The 13,760-nt window shown below is 47.9% G+C and overlaps 1 long non-coding RNA gene across 2 annotated transcripts; it reads right to left on the bottom strand.

Moving 5' to 3' along the window:
- Positions 1-2,696: 2,696 nt before the first annotated feature.
- LOC138119309 (uncharacterized) lies at positions 2,697-13,465 on the bottom strand. Of its 2 annotated transcripts, XR_011155461.1 has the most exons (3): positions 13,417-13,465; positions 6,059-6,311; positions 2,697-3,000 (listed from the first exon to the last, which is right to left on the bottom strand). It is a non-coding gene; the product is annotated as an uncharacterized lncRNA (long non-coding RNA). The 2 variants fall into 2 exon arrangements; XR_011155460.1 differs by lacking the exon at positions 13,417-13,465 and having other exon boundaries at positions 6,059-10,671.
- Between the last annotated feature and the right edge of the window lie 295 nt (positions 13,466-13,760).

The following is a 13,760-nucleotide window of genomic DNA, read 5'->3' as shown; positions in this document are numbered from 1 at the left end:
CAGCTCCTTGCCCAGTTAAATCCTTTATTCAAGGTGTTGGATCTTAGGAGCACAGTGGTTTCCCATTATTGTTATAATCTTTTGCCAAAGAGAGATTCCCCCTTCTCAGTAATGCACCAAAGTGGAAGTAATCGCTCTTTTTTCTTCTTGCATTTGTCCTTTCCTGTTTCATTCACCGATTGAAAAATGGCTAAAGAGCAGCCCCCATTTCACCTCCCCTTTTCCCTGATTGACTCAGCAGCTCCTGGGACAGAGAGAGGAAGGGGGCCTCGAGGTCACAACCTTCACAATCTTCAAAGCCCCTGCCGCTTCCAGCAGCTGTCACAGCTCTCACTGACCATATCCCCAGAAGGTCAGCAAAAAAATAAACACTGGGGCCCGACAGGTCCCCTTCTCATGCAAACTGGCCATTTCCCTCCCCAGCTCCCATTCCATGCATAGATTACACATTGGAGACCCCCTTGGATTTGCACAGAGCTATGCAAGAGCAAAATGCCACAGAAAATAAAAGCAGAAGGGCTTCCTGGGCAGGCAGGGTGGGAAAAAGAAAAGCAGCTTCCTGAGCTCTCCATGCCCACCCACAGGCTGCTGCAGCCATTTTGTGTGCGCAAAGCCTGAAGGTGAAGCTGGGGAGGGGGCTGACTTTTCCCTGGGAGAAAGACTGCAGGGAAGGATTCAGCTTTTGTATCTGCTTGTGCATGTGAGGGATGGATGATAGAGAGAACCCAAAATAGGAAATGAAGCATAGACTGTAAAAGCCTTTTCATCAGGATTAGATTGCATCCCTCTCCGACAGCCAGCCTGCTTTCTGCACTCACCTTCCTCTGCAAAAAGTCATGATGAAGCAGAAATAGTGCCAGGGAGAAGCACAGGTTCAAAAGGCCAGAGCAGAAAGGTCCTTTGCTAAAGGAAATACGCCTCCCCAGCCCTCTTTTATAGAAGTATCCATTTCACCATGGCCACTAATAATCAAAGGGCTATTTCCTGGCCTTCACAGCACAGCTCCCAGATGCAAAGCACTGTTCTCATCTCCATTATTGCAAACCCTTCCCCTCCCACCCCACACTCACTTCTCTACCCGTGCTCCCCCACGGCTGAACCCAGCACTAGGGCACGACTCGAGTTTTTCAGGCTCGTTTCCTATTCACATTTTCGGCTTCTCCCCACAAGACCAAACGGGTGAGCAGCACACCAGATCGCAGGGCAAAATCTCGTCGAGGGGATTTTTATCTGCGCGGGGCTGCCAGAGAGGTAGGAGGGGCTGCCGACCTGCAAGAAAACCCCCAGGAATAAAAAGCAGGGACAGGGGACTCGGGGGTCACTTTATTTATTTGGTGTTGGCCGGGTACAGCAGAGGGGCTGCGCCGGGCTCCGGCCGGGGCCGGCGGGGCGGGGAGCGGCGGCGGGCCCGGGGCAAGCGGTGCGCGGAGGCGCTCACCTTGCCCTGCCCCTGCGCGCACGCTCTCCGCCGCTGCGTGTTTAAACAAAGAAAGTTGCACAACCAAAGTCCGTCCATCAGTGTCGTGTGTATCCCCTCCGCCCCGTTAAGGTGGCTCTCGGGGGGCGGCGGGACATCCCGTCCCCGCACGCTGTCACTGGCTCGTCCCCGGCTCTCGCCGCTCCCCGGCGCACTGACGCCCTTTCATTATTGCACTGCTCGCTGCGACCGTGACAGTAGTGCAACAGGGAAAGAGGGGCAGCCCGGCCGGTGGTCCCAGCGCTGGCAGAGCAGCTGCGGCGGCTGCCGGGCTAGGGGCACGGAGGGAGAGCCCGAGTGGGGTGGAAAGATCCTGGCTTTGTCCCCGAGCTGGCCTCCCATTAGAATGATGCTGGGGGGCAGCTGGGGTGGGGGGGGAGTTAAACCGAGGGCAGCGGCAGCTGTACGACGGAGAGGCAGCGGGCACGGCCCCGTCGTTTGGCTCCGGGCCCTGCCCCGCACCCCGCCGGGCCGGCGAGGTGAGCCCGGCCGCCCCGGGGAGACGCGCGGCAGCGGCCCCGCGGCGCCCGAGGACCGGCACGGAAAACCCCGCGGCAGCGGCTGCTCCGCCGCGCCCTGATCCGGCCCTCAGTCCCCTCCCACCACCCCTTTCCCTGGGCCCCTGAGGTCCCGAAAGGGACCGCGGGGACCACCTGAAATGGAAGGCAGGGCCACCCACTCGGCCATCCCGGCTGCTGTCAGCCCCCAGCTGATCCTCACAAAGCGGAGAGGAGATTTAACACCCCCATCCCTGCTCCGTTCCCACGTACCTCAGAGAGCAGCTCTCGGGAAGGGCCGGAGGCAGCGCCCGGCCCCGCTGCGCCGCCCGACCCTGGAACAGCCGCGGGTGCGGGGCACGGTCGAGGAGCCCGGCGGGCCGCACTTATCGGGCAGAGGCATGAGCTTTGTTTCGCGGAGGTTATTGGGATTAGAGCCTCGGCCTCTTTGTGCTGTGCTTTGCTTCGTACCACACTGGTTTTCGGGCTAGGATCAGGCACAGAAGCAGCAAGTACTGCTATGTATCTCCTCCCATCCTTTGGTGGGTGTTTACATCAGTATGTAATATAGACACCCTTCAAACGTCTCAGAACTCATACTATTTTAAAAAAGAGTCATGATGGGTTTCTCTGGTTTCAATCAATGCTTGTGTTTTAAATGCAAGGCCGTTTTGAATCCTGTGTGATAGCATCAAAAATATGGCCATTACTCACAACCTGAGTCACCAGAATAGCACGATTATTTGTCACAAATAACATCTCTGTACAATTACTCGCCTATCTAATAACGCTCAGCATTTCACAACTTTTCCCTTAACTTGGTGGGCACATGGGATTATTTTTTCCTGCTGTGGCTTTCTTCTCTCCATGAAGAACAACCCTCAAAAGAAAAGACCCTATAAGCAATATTGCACTACTACCCTGATCACAAAAGCAGAGGCAATATTGATAGGGTCTCATCCTTAAGGTTAGGAAGCTGGATAATGTGTCTTGCAGCAGGTGACTGGAGGGAGCTTCATTCCATGCCTGCAAATGGGGAAGGGGTAAAAAGTTAGAAAGCAGTGCACTGCCCCTATGGATCACAGCACTATGTGCTCCTGGGAGAGTGGGGATGCAGGAATGGAGTAAATCTCTGACCCACAGAATCCATGCACGGGCGCTACACCTTTCTCCCAGGACACATTTAACTCCAGTATGGATTTTTTCCAGGTTTCTATACCTCCATCCCCAGTTCTCACTTTCTTCTGTGTAAAATTCTCTCCTTTATTAATAGCCTCAGTCAATTAGCTGCCTAGCTGTCAGAAGCTGGGAAGTGCTATTTATTTGATTAACTGATAGATGTATTTTGAGCCTCTTAGTAACAGGCATCAAGCCCTCAGAGAACTTCCTTTCCAGGACTGTCCTACTTGGAGAGCCCAGTGTTTTAAATATCCCTCCCTTCATTGGAAATCACGGGATTAAGTACACACCAAAAATTAGAAAGCAAAACAGGATCTCCAGGGCTGGCTCTCCAGCACTGACTTCACATTTATGCACACAGGTTAAACAGTGTTTGGAGACGCACGAGTGTTTTGCCCTAGCTTGTTTTGTTTGGCTTTTTCTTCTCTTCCCCCTCCCCAGCACCTTTTCTGTCCAAGGCTGGAAGGCACAATCTTCAGCTGGGGCTGGCTTAGTGTTGAACACACTAACAGCCACAGAAATTATTCCCAGGGAAGGGCTGAGACACCTCCAGCTTCAGGGCTGCTTTGCCAACTAGACTCTTCCTCTGCACTCTGGCTCCCAATTAACCTGCCCCAGCGCATTTGTCACGTAGGAACACTTGAGAGTCCAGAGGAAGGGGAAGGAAATTTCATTCCCAGGCCATCCCAAACCAGGTCATGATTTTGACACATTAAGCTTCTCTTTTCTCACTCTGCTTTCCAGTGGATTAAATAGGAGTGTAATGAAGGGACAATCCCCTAATTCATGGATTCCTGGCTAATTTATCCATGCCACATTGATCTGGTCTTTGCCATTAGAGGTCCCTGGCTTTTGGCATGCTGGTGTGAGGCAGCCCTGCATCCTCTTTGATGCTGCCTGACTTGCCAAAGAAAAAGGAACTGGGCAAGCTCCATTCAGTGTTTGGTTTTTTCCTAATGCCCAATAAACAAAATCTCCAATCTGTCCCAATCCCTCCTTCTTCCCATCCTTTGTGATGCTTGTGGAAGAAAGCAGGGATCTTTTTTCTGCATTATTTATTTATATTAAATCTTTGCTCACACCAATTAAAAGGCTACATTCACAGAGATTGCTGAAAGCAGCTCAGAATTGAGTTTTATCAAACTTCTATATTCTTGTTACCTTGGTAAAACCTCAGGTTTAATCCTGCCACTGCTTCTCAACAATCCCTGCAACCTAGACATCCAGTTGGACTGAGAACATAAAAAATTATGCAACTAGGCTCAGCCTTACCTTTCCATCTATTCCCGTCCAGTCTATTTTGTTTATTGTTTACCATGTCTTTTCCACTCTTCAGCCTCGATGTTATCTCAAACAAGACTTAGACATAATACACACAATTTAACTTCTCCAGTGGCCCAAGAGACAAACCCACTGGCAAGTTTACAGTGGAAACAGACAATCTGCACATGAAGTGATGTTACTGACGCATGGAGAGTGTGGGGGAAAGCACAATTTGACGACTTCCTCACAACTTAAATACTTCAGTAGTTGCAGAAGCTACAACTGGCAGGGGAGGGTAAGGGATGTAATTAGAAACATCAGCCACAAGTTCCAAGCAAAGGCAATTAAGTTACTTTATGTTTCTGGATCTGTGCTGAGAGCCTAGATGTGTCTCAAAAACGTCCTTATCTCTAAGTGGTGTATTGGCACAGGCCTCCCCACACATTGCCTTTTTTGGTTGGTTGGTTTTTGTTTGGTTTTTTTTTAACAAAACAGAAAAAATAAAGACTGAATCAGCCTCCAGTAGTATTCCAATAGTATTCCACCTAGTTTGCAAATGATATGCAAAGCCTGAGTTGCACTATGTCCTATAGCAGGGAGACTCTCTGGAATGTATATGGGGGTTATTTTAAAATAAACGTTTAAACACGAGATTATGAAATGCATGCTATTTATACACTGTGAGGCTCAGCATCTCTAGATATGTTTAGAAACCTCTCTTGCCTTTAATCTCAGTTATAGAAACTAAATGGAAATGTCACCCAGACTAGTATGGAAATAACACTTTATATGTTGCTCAATAATGGAAGTTCTTTTTTTGGCAGTGCATGTGGGGGAATCCACAGCAGTGGAGCCTTTGCTATGTGTTTAAGTCCCCTTTTTCTGGTGTTAGGAGACAAATAGACTGAAGTGTCCTCATGATGAAGCCTTGGGATAAATAAAGTAGTGAGCTGAGTCTCTGGAGCTGAGAGGCCTGTGCTCTTCATGAGATCAGACCTTGCCTTCCCTGGTTTAGCTTAGGGAGCCATTTCTCCTTCCCTTTGTTGCTATTTTGCTTGTTTGTTTCTCTTGTGGTTAAAGATGCCACTCAGGGCAAGCGGTTTTTTTAAATTTTCATCTCAGTTACAATCTCACAAAACATAGAAGGGCACAGCCCAGCCTTGTTTTCCCAGTCACAGTCAGTCCTCTAGCCAGACGAAAGGAGACCATTTAAAAGCCATCTTGCAATTAAATACATTCTATAGTCTACAATATATTTGCTGCAGCGGAATTGACACTATTACCAAAGGTCAAAGCAAACACTTTGGAAACAGCTGTAGGCTGAAAGTTCATTTAGAGTTTTCCATCCTATTTAATAATTTTATCATTGTTTTAAAACTGGGAAGTGTTGCCTTTTTAATTTTTTTTTTTTTTTAAGAGAGAGAAAATTCTTAGCATTCCAGTCCTGGCTCCTTAAGTCTATCTAGCAAGTTTGTACAAATCTGTCCAGAGAAAAAGGGGATTCTTGCTTCCATGCAAGAGTCAACTTGTCCAGGTGTGAGACTCCAGAGAGCAAGGGTTGATAATCCTCTCTGAAAACATCACCTTCCCAAGTGTGTTTCACCCACCAAGCTCAGGGATTCTGTCACCCACAGCCACTTACCAATATGTTCCCCTTCTCCTGAAATCAGGAGGGATTACACTCCAGAATGTCCTGCCATTTGATTCTTGCTTATAATATTTAGTTTGTGGGTTTCAATAACCCTTTTCTCAGCAGCAATATTTCCTCGGCTGGCAGAACCCAGATCTGCGTCAGTGAGCTCCATTAAAAGGAATGACAGAGCTCCTTAAACAGCCCAGACTTTGTAACCCCACAATACGGCTTTTCTGCGTGGTGTTTACCAGCGCTCTGCTGTCTGATGGAAAAAAAAAAAAAAAAAAAAAAAAAAGACGACTTATGGTACTAAATGCAGGAGGAAAATAGGGCTAAATACTATCACCCTGGAAGTGCCGATCCCACCGCTGGCCCTGCGTGTACAGGGCAAGTGAAAGGCCTTGGCTTGGGGAACAGAACACGTGGGGCTGATCCTGAGGTCCCCCCAAATAACTCTTTCCCCCACGGCAAGGGCCAGACTCCACTCACCACACACCCGGCTGCCCCCAACCCGCCCATGCCTGCAGGGTCAGGGTGTGGTTTCTCCCCGGGGCCCCAAGCCCGAGTCTCCGCAGCCGGGCCCGGTGGCACGGCACGAGGGGAAGCGGCACCTCCTGCCCCCGCCCGGCCGCCTCTCTTCCCCAAACCACCCAAGAGCGGCCAGAGCAGGAGCGACCTTAACACAGATCTAGCACTCAATGCAATGACTCAAAAAGTCCCCCTGAAAAAAAAAAAAATCCCTCTGAAAACTTAAACCATCTGATTTCACTTTCCGCTCCAATTGGTTGTGTAGCCAGGGCGCAGGTCTGGCCTCCTCCACCACACTAATACCCTATGTGTGCTGCCTCCACAGAGGAGGGGTTCTTTTAACAAGTTTATGCAACAACAGGATGGAGGCTCTGCCGGAGCCCTTCCCCCCGCAGCCCGACCTGATTCCCCGCATTCCTCCCGCGCCCTCCCCCTCCGACCCAACTGGAGACAAACTCTGGCATCTCCACACACATGCAAATGGTTTCCCTTGCACAAATACAGACTCCTGAAGGGGCCTTTGCTTCCGAATCCCCCCTCTCTTTTTTTTTTTCTTTCCTCCAGTGCTTTTTTTTTTTTTTTTTTCGCTGTTACATTCCTCAGCCAGGCAGGGTTAAAAAAAAAAAAAAAAGTGGGGAAGGGAGGGTTTGGAATGTGTAACCTCCATCCCAGGCCCAAATCTGCAGGGAACCTCGTCCTCTTCCCCCACACCCCTGGGGCCTGCCTTCCAGAGAGCTGGCGCTCAGCAAAGGGCGTTTGCGGGCTCCATTGCCCCAGCCAGAGCCAGGAGCCCTCAGAAAGTTGTCCCTCTCTCTCTGCGAATGGGATATGGTCCTTGTCATCACACAGGCCTTTCCCTGTATCACAGGCCTCAAATTCCCCCCACACCCAGAGGAGGTTTTGAAGTGTAGTGACCATATTACTTTTAAAGACATAAGTTCATACAGGAAAACAACCATGCATCTATTCCCCCTGTGATTTCTCCACCTCCAAACAAGGCAGGCTCACATGTCTGAGAGGCCATCTTACAGCCCAGCATCAGCCCCACCAAGGCTTTCACTAGCACTTATTTCCACTCGCTGATGGGCTCCACGAGCACACACACACACAGAGAACAAAGCATTGCCCTCCACCAGGGTGGCTTCCAGCTCCTCGCTGGTCCACCCTTCTTCCCTTCCTCCTTGGCCAGGGGCAGCAAAAGGCCCTTTGCACTCCCATCCTGGTCACTCTTGCGCTCCTATTGATGGCAAGGGGGGAAGACACCCCCCCTAGCAAAGCCCTTAGAGATTTCACTCTCCCCTACCTCTTCATTAACCAAAAATTAGAAGGAAGAAGAGGGGAAAGTCCCAAAGCTAAATAGGCCTCTCCGTTCCTTAGCACACACAAAAATGGCAACCATGCTACAATGCAGAGATGGATGAAAAGAAAATCTCTAGAGAAAGGGAGCCATGCCGGCTCGGGTTACCTCCACTGAGGCCTGGGTGTGCACCGCATGGGCCACCAGCACCGTGCCCCTCCGGTTCAGGCATGGAGGCTTAGCCTTCTGTTCTGGGCATGAAAGGGACACAGCCTTCAGCTCACCCCAGAAACAGAAGGGCTGAAAAGGTGTCTTTTGTCTGCTCCCTCGTTCATTGGAGAACTGGAGTGCGTTATTGAGGATTCAGCTTCTTCTCAACCCTCTAAAATGGGACACGCTCCCCCCCCTCAGGATGTGGTCCTCCATTTTCTGCCTCCCCATGGCTCACTCACCAGCACATCCTGCCCTGGCTTGGGATGTGCTGTGCAATCTGAAAGCACTCGTTTACCTAGATTTGATTTCCAATATGACGGCTCTCCCCACCCCCACCCTTTGCTCCCAAGGTAACAGCTCAAGGCTTCTGGAAAAAAAAGAGAGAGAGAGAGGAAGGTCCCATCCCCCAGCCCTCCAAACCCCTTTCTTAGCAGCTGCAAGCGAAAATACCACATCTGCCTCCAACTACACCACGAGTGACAGTCACCAACATATTGTTATTTAAAGATCAATTCTGAATGCAGTGTTCCTGTTCCTAGGCCTACATCATCCTTGCGTCTCTCAGCCTCGCTCCACGTTGCTATTGGGAAGGGCAGGGACGGATTGTCTTTCAAATCCTATTGATTATTGTTTAGGTATCTTGCACTATTTTTTTTTTAAATGAAAATGAAGGTACCAATATTCCTTTAATCTTAACAGTAATTTCTCTAAAAGTGAAATACGATGGAACTTGAAAAATACATCAATAGGAAGCAAAAATTAAATTGTCTGTAAATACATGTGTATATATTCAAGTCACTGAATTCTATATACAACAGTAACACCCTTACATTCATAAACCCCTAATTTTTAGAGCAAAGGAAGAAAATATTCAAAGCTGGTCAGGATATTTTTAAAGGTGGTGATTGCTCTGAAGGAGGACAAGAGGGCTTTAAAATGTGAATAGGCCAGCTTTTTATTTTACAACTTGGACACACAAACCCAAGCTAGTGGCAGAAAGGGCAATCCATTTTGTACACTGAAGCAGTCAAAACGGGGAACAAAACCCAAGGAATTTCCATACAGACCACTCAACCCAAACACAAAATAAACAAACAAACACAAGGGTAGGGATTTTTTTAAAGCAATTTCTACATGATCTTGGTATTTTAATGCTCGTTTGAGCCTTTGTGGTGGAGGGAAGAAATCAGAGTAGGGGGCTGGTTCCCTACTAAAATGCATTAAATAACTACAGAATGCCATAATGTCAGGGGGCTGGGTGTGCAACAGTAACTGATCATAAAGGATGTATTAGGACTGGAACCAAATGCTTTGACAATATTATTGCACTGCTTTATTTGTGCAGACAGTAGTGCAACATTGTCAGAGCCAGCGATACCAGCAGCCACTGTCACGTTCTGCACAGCTGTCCCTGCATCCTTTTGTAAGGGACTGTTACACTACAGTGTTAACCACAATAACGTTTTTATGTTTAGCCCCAATAAAACTCTGCATGACAAAGTTTATTTGCAATCGTAATTAGACAAGGTAAAAGAAAAAAAAAAAAGAAAACAACAAAAAGTTAGTTTAAAAAATGACAGAAAGAGAGGAAAAAAGGGGAGAGGGATAGAAAAAGACCACTGTTAGTATGGCTTGTTAAACAAACCATTCCAGTCTTCTGCTACATGCCCAGTATATCTAGGCACGGTACGTTATAAAGGTTTTATACAACAAAATATTTTTCTACAGTAATGGAGAATAAAACAAGAGGGGGCATATTTCAGCATCCCCAAACGTATGTGTTTCCATAAAACCCAAATTGGTCAGTCAATGAATCTGAACTAGACAATTTAAATAAATCACAGAAAGTGCCAACCCTTTCCTGTGCCTTCAGAAGTTTTCTTAATTGTGCTGTGATTTTATCATGGTTGACCAGTATGGATGAAAACGCCTGGGGGGTGTGGTGTATATATAGAATGGTATAAATACACAGTGCTTTGATTTGCTATGGAAAATGTTACAGAAATGATGAGACCTGTGTACAAAAATACCTAGTGCCTGTGCTCCAATCTCACACGTATCTGTGTGTGTGACCACTCAAAAATTACAGCATAAACACCACAGATTCTTAGAAACAAATCAACAGCATTAAATCCCTATATAGACATTGATAGGGACCACCTTAAATACATAGGATAAATTTTCTCTAAGGAGAAAATTTCTATAAAGAAATCATCAAAAATTTCAGTGTAGATATTCTATGGAAGAGTGTAGAAATTAGTAATTAATTACTCACAAGCTATTGGTAAACAAAGCAGGTAATGGGATGCCTTGAAAGCTCCCAGAAATGTTTAGCTTACGTCTGAAATAGGATGTGTTTAAATTATTCCAACCCATTTCTACAGACAGACACATAAGAATGTATAACCCAGAATCTCACTCCTTATTTAAAACCACTCCCACATGTATAAAACCTTATTTCACACACGTGCATAAATACACTGGAGGAGGCATCTATTTTAGGGTTGTTTGCCCACTCTGAAGAGGGTGGGCTGCTAAAGGGGGTCATGTTTCTGCCAGCCAATGCCCTTTTAATATTGCACTGCTCATCATAATTGCCAGTAGTACAACAGAAAAAGGGCTCTGGACAACAGCATACTTCAGAGACTTTCCAAAATAAATGATAAATCAGTTAGAAACTTCTCCAAGGGATGGCTTCTGTGCATGTTTTAGTCTAAAACAGATTTGTTACATTAAAAAAAAAAGGAGTTTCTTCAACAACCACATTGAATCAATGTCATTCTTTAAAATTAGATTTTAATATTTCACAACTGCTTCTTCAATTAACTTCAGAAAGAATTTAGATAAGCTTGCTTTAGGGACTTTTTTTTCCTTATCAATAGTAAATGTACTGCATTAGAGCATGTGAAAGCAAATACCGGAACTGGGATTGTCCTGCTTGCATTTCAGCACCCTAGTATTTTACAAAAGTAGGTGTAATGAACTAAGTCTTAAAGACACAATGGAGGATGAGTTAATAGCCTTTCTCTTGCTTTCATCTGAATCAGCTGTTAAAATAATTGGTATTTATTACATACATGCTTCTAGTACCTTAAATTATTCACTTCCAATTGCTAAGGAAGTCTTGCTATTTTAGAGGCATCTAAACCAGCTTTCAAAACAACTGCCATCCAGCAGTGAGAGATCTTTAAAATTAATCACCTACTTGCTTAATGAAAACATTACTGTTGTAATTTTTCCCTTTTCAAAAAGAATATATGGGTAGTAAGGAGAAAACATCAGTTAATCATTACAAATCAGACATTTGAAATAATTCTAGCAATAAGTAACATTTAAAAGTCAACTTGTTAGTCTTTAGGCTCAAACTGTTTACCATTTGTTTCTCTAGACAATTTCAAACTTAAAGCTGGAAAATGTAACTATTTGTTAAATAAGAATCACTTGAGAAATTATAAAATTCTTTTATTTCAAACAATGCAAAGAAATTCTATGCAAAGAAATCCAAAATTGAAAACAACTTTCCATGAATTGTATAGACAAGTAAGAATCGTACCAAGTGTTAAAATGAATTAAACTGATTCGGTTCTGGGGGGAGTTTGGGCTGAGTGGGAAAATGCACTACATGAATTCTAGTTGTCACTTTATCATAGTGGTATTAACAAAAAGCCAATTGATTTGGAAACATCCCAACCCAATTAGAATCTTAAATTGTATCATTTTTGTTTTCGCACTTCATTCTAATTTTACCTCCTTCTTTTTTATTTTTTTTTCTTAACAATAATTTACCCCTAATCCAGAAATCTAGGCTGGTTTGGAGGTGTTTAAAAAAAAAGGAAAAAAGAAAGAGAGAGAAAGAAGGAAAGAAAAAGAAAACTAAAGAATGTGCGTTAAACCTTAGGAAGTTTTCTTAATTCCAGAGCCCCAGGTCTGTGTTCGAGGGTACGAGCTTTCCTTACACAACTCAAAGACCACACACTGGAGGGAAACGGAGTGGAATTGGGGCAAAGTGCAAGAATGCCAAAGAAACACTTTGGGCTGCGCACCCTGGTTTATTGCAAAAACTCTGGACTATTTAAGCAAAGCATTACTTTTACGAGATTTAAATATTAAGCCAATATAAATACTGGCTGGAGATAGCATGTGACTTATTGCCTCGCTCTTTGGGGGTTTTAGCAAAAAAAAAAAAAAAAAAAAAAAAAGCGGGAGCTTCTAAACCGGGATCTTTTAGCAAAGCAATTCTACGTGGTATCTAGAGAGACAGCAGTTTTGCTACGTTTAAAAATGGGAATAGTACTTTGCAGGAGGAGCGCTGTGGCACAATGAGAGCGGGCAGGAACCGCGAGCCCTCCCGTGAAACAGCCCTCGGCGCGGGCTGGGGGTGGGGAGGCAGAGCTCGGCTCCGGCGACAAGAATCTCATTCGTGGGATCCCAGTCAGTTTCTCAGGAGTGTTTGCATAGGTGAAATGTTTGAGAGAAGGAAGGGGGAGAAAAAAAGCTCGCCACTCTCTAGAGATTTCCAGCCCAGCCCGCCGGCACTCGTCTCTCTCCCGGCGCTGCTCGGCGCACGGGCGATGCGCTCCGCGCCGTCCCCGCTCCGCTCCCGGCGGGAACAGGCGCCCATTCCCCACTCCTGCCGCTCGCAAGTTTTATCCCCAACCCCGCTGCCGCCCTCGGCGGCTCCGGCCGCCCGCTGCTTTCAACACCTCATATCGATCGCACGCCAGAACGCAAACCGACCAGCCAAACTTCACTCGGGGAATCGCCACACTTACAATGCGGGAGGAAAGGGCTCCCGCACTGCTCGCTCCGCGCGGAAACCTCTCTGGGAAGCGCACGGCCCCGCCGGGGAGCCTCCGCATGGGAGGTGGGCGAGGGGCGCCGCCGTCAAGCGGCTCCCCCTCCCCCGCCTGGCCCCACGGTCCCCGCCGGGTCCCCCCGCCCCGCGCCCTCGCAGCCCCGGGCGGGGGGCGCCGCTCGGCCCCCGTCCCGCCGCCGCTCGCCCCGCGGGCCATTGTCAGCGCCGCGCCCCCCGGCACCCCGCGCCCCCCCGGGCCCGCGCTCCCGCCATTTCCGCCCGGGCGAGCGGATGCGGCCGCGGGCGGCGGCAGGGCCCGCGGGCCCCGGGCCCCGCGCGGTACCTGGCGGCGAGAGGGACGACGGACGGGTCCCCGCGCCGCGGGGGGGAAAGTTGCCAAAAGAGGCGCAAAAGAGGCGGCGAGAGCGGCGCGGCTCCGCAACCCCCCGCCCGCCTCCCGCCGCCGCCGCCCCGGGCGCGCCTCGGCGCGGGTCCCTGATCGATCCGAACGTGGGCAAATCCTCCGGTACCAACCTCATGGCCTCCCCGCTCCAGCCTCCATCTTTGACTAGTTGACATTCAGCTCCTGCCTGACCAACTCCTCATTAGCATACCTCCCCCGCCATTGGCCCGGCCCTGCGCTAGTCTTTGCCACCGCCTCCGCCATTGGCTCCCGGGGAGGATGTTTAAAAATATTACCCCGGCGCCCATTGGCGGCCCGGCGCTCACGTCACGGCACGCTCTTTATTTTAACAATGAATGCACAAACACATTCTTCCATTCACAAATTTTTTTTTTTTTCAGTAGTTTGCCCGCCTTTTCTCCAACTACATTTTCATTGATTTTTTGTTTCAACTGAGGGGGTCCCGGTTGTAAAC

The sequence above is a fragment of the Aphelocoma coerulescens genome, chromosome 15 (assembly GCF_041296385.1).
Source record: "Aphelocoma coerulescens isolate FSJ_1873_10779 chromosome 15, UR_Acoe_1.0, whole genome shotgun sequence".
Lineage (NCBI taxonomy): Eukaryota > Metazoa > Chordata > Aves > Passeriformes > Corvidae > Aphelocoma > Aphelocoma coerulescens.
Note: the sequence above shows the minus strand (reverse complement) of the source record. Positions and strands in the feature narration are given on the sequence as shown.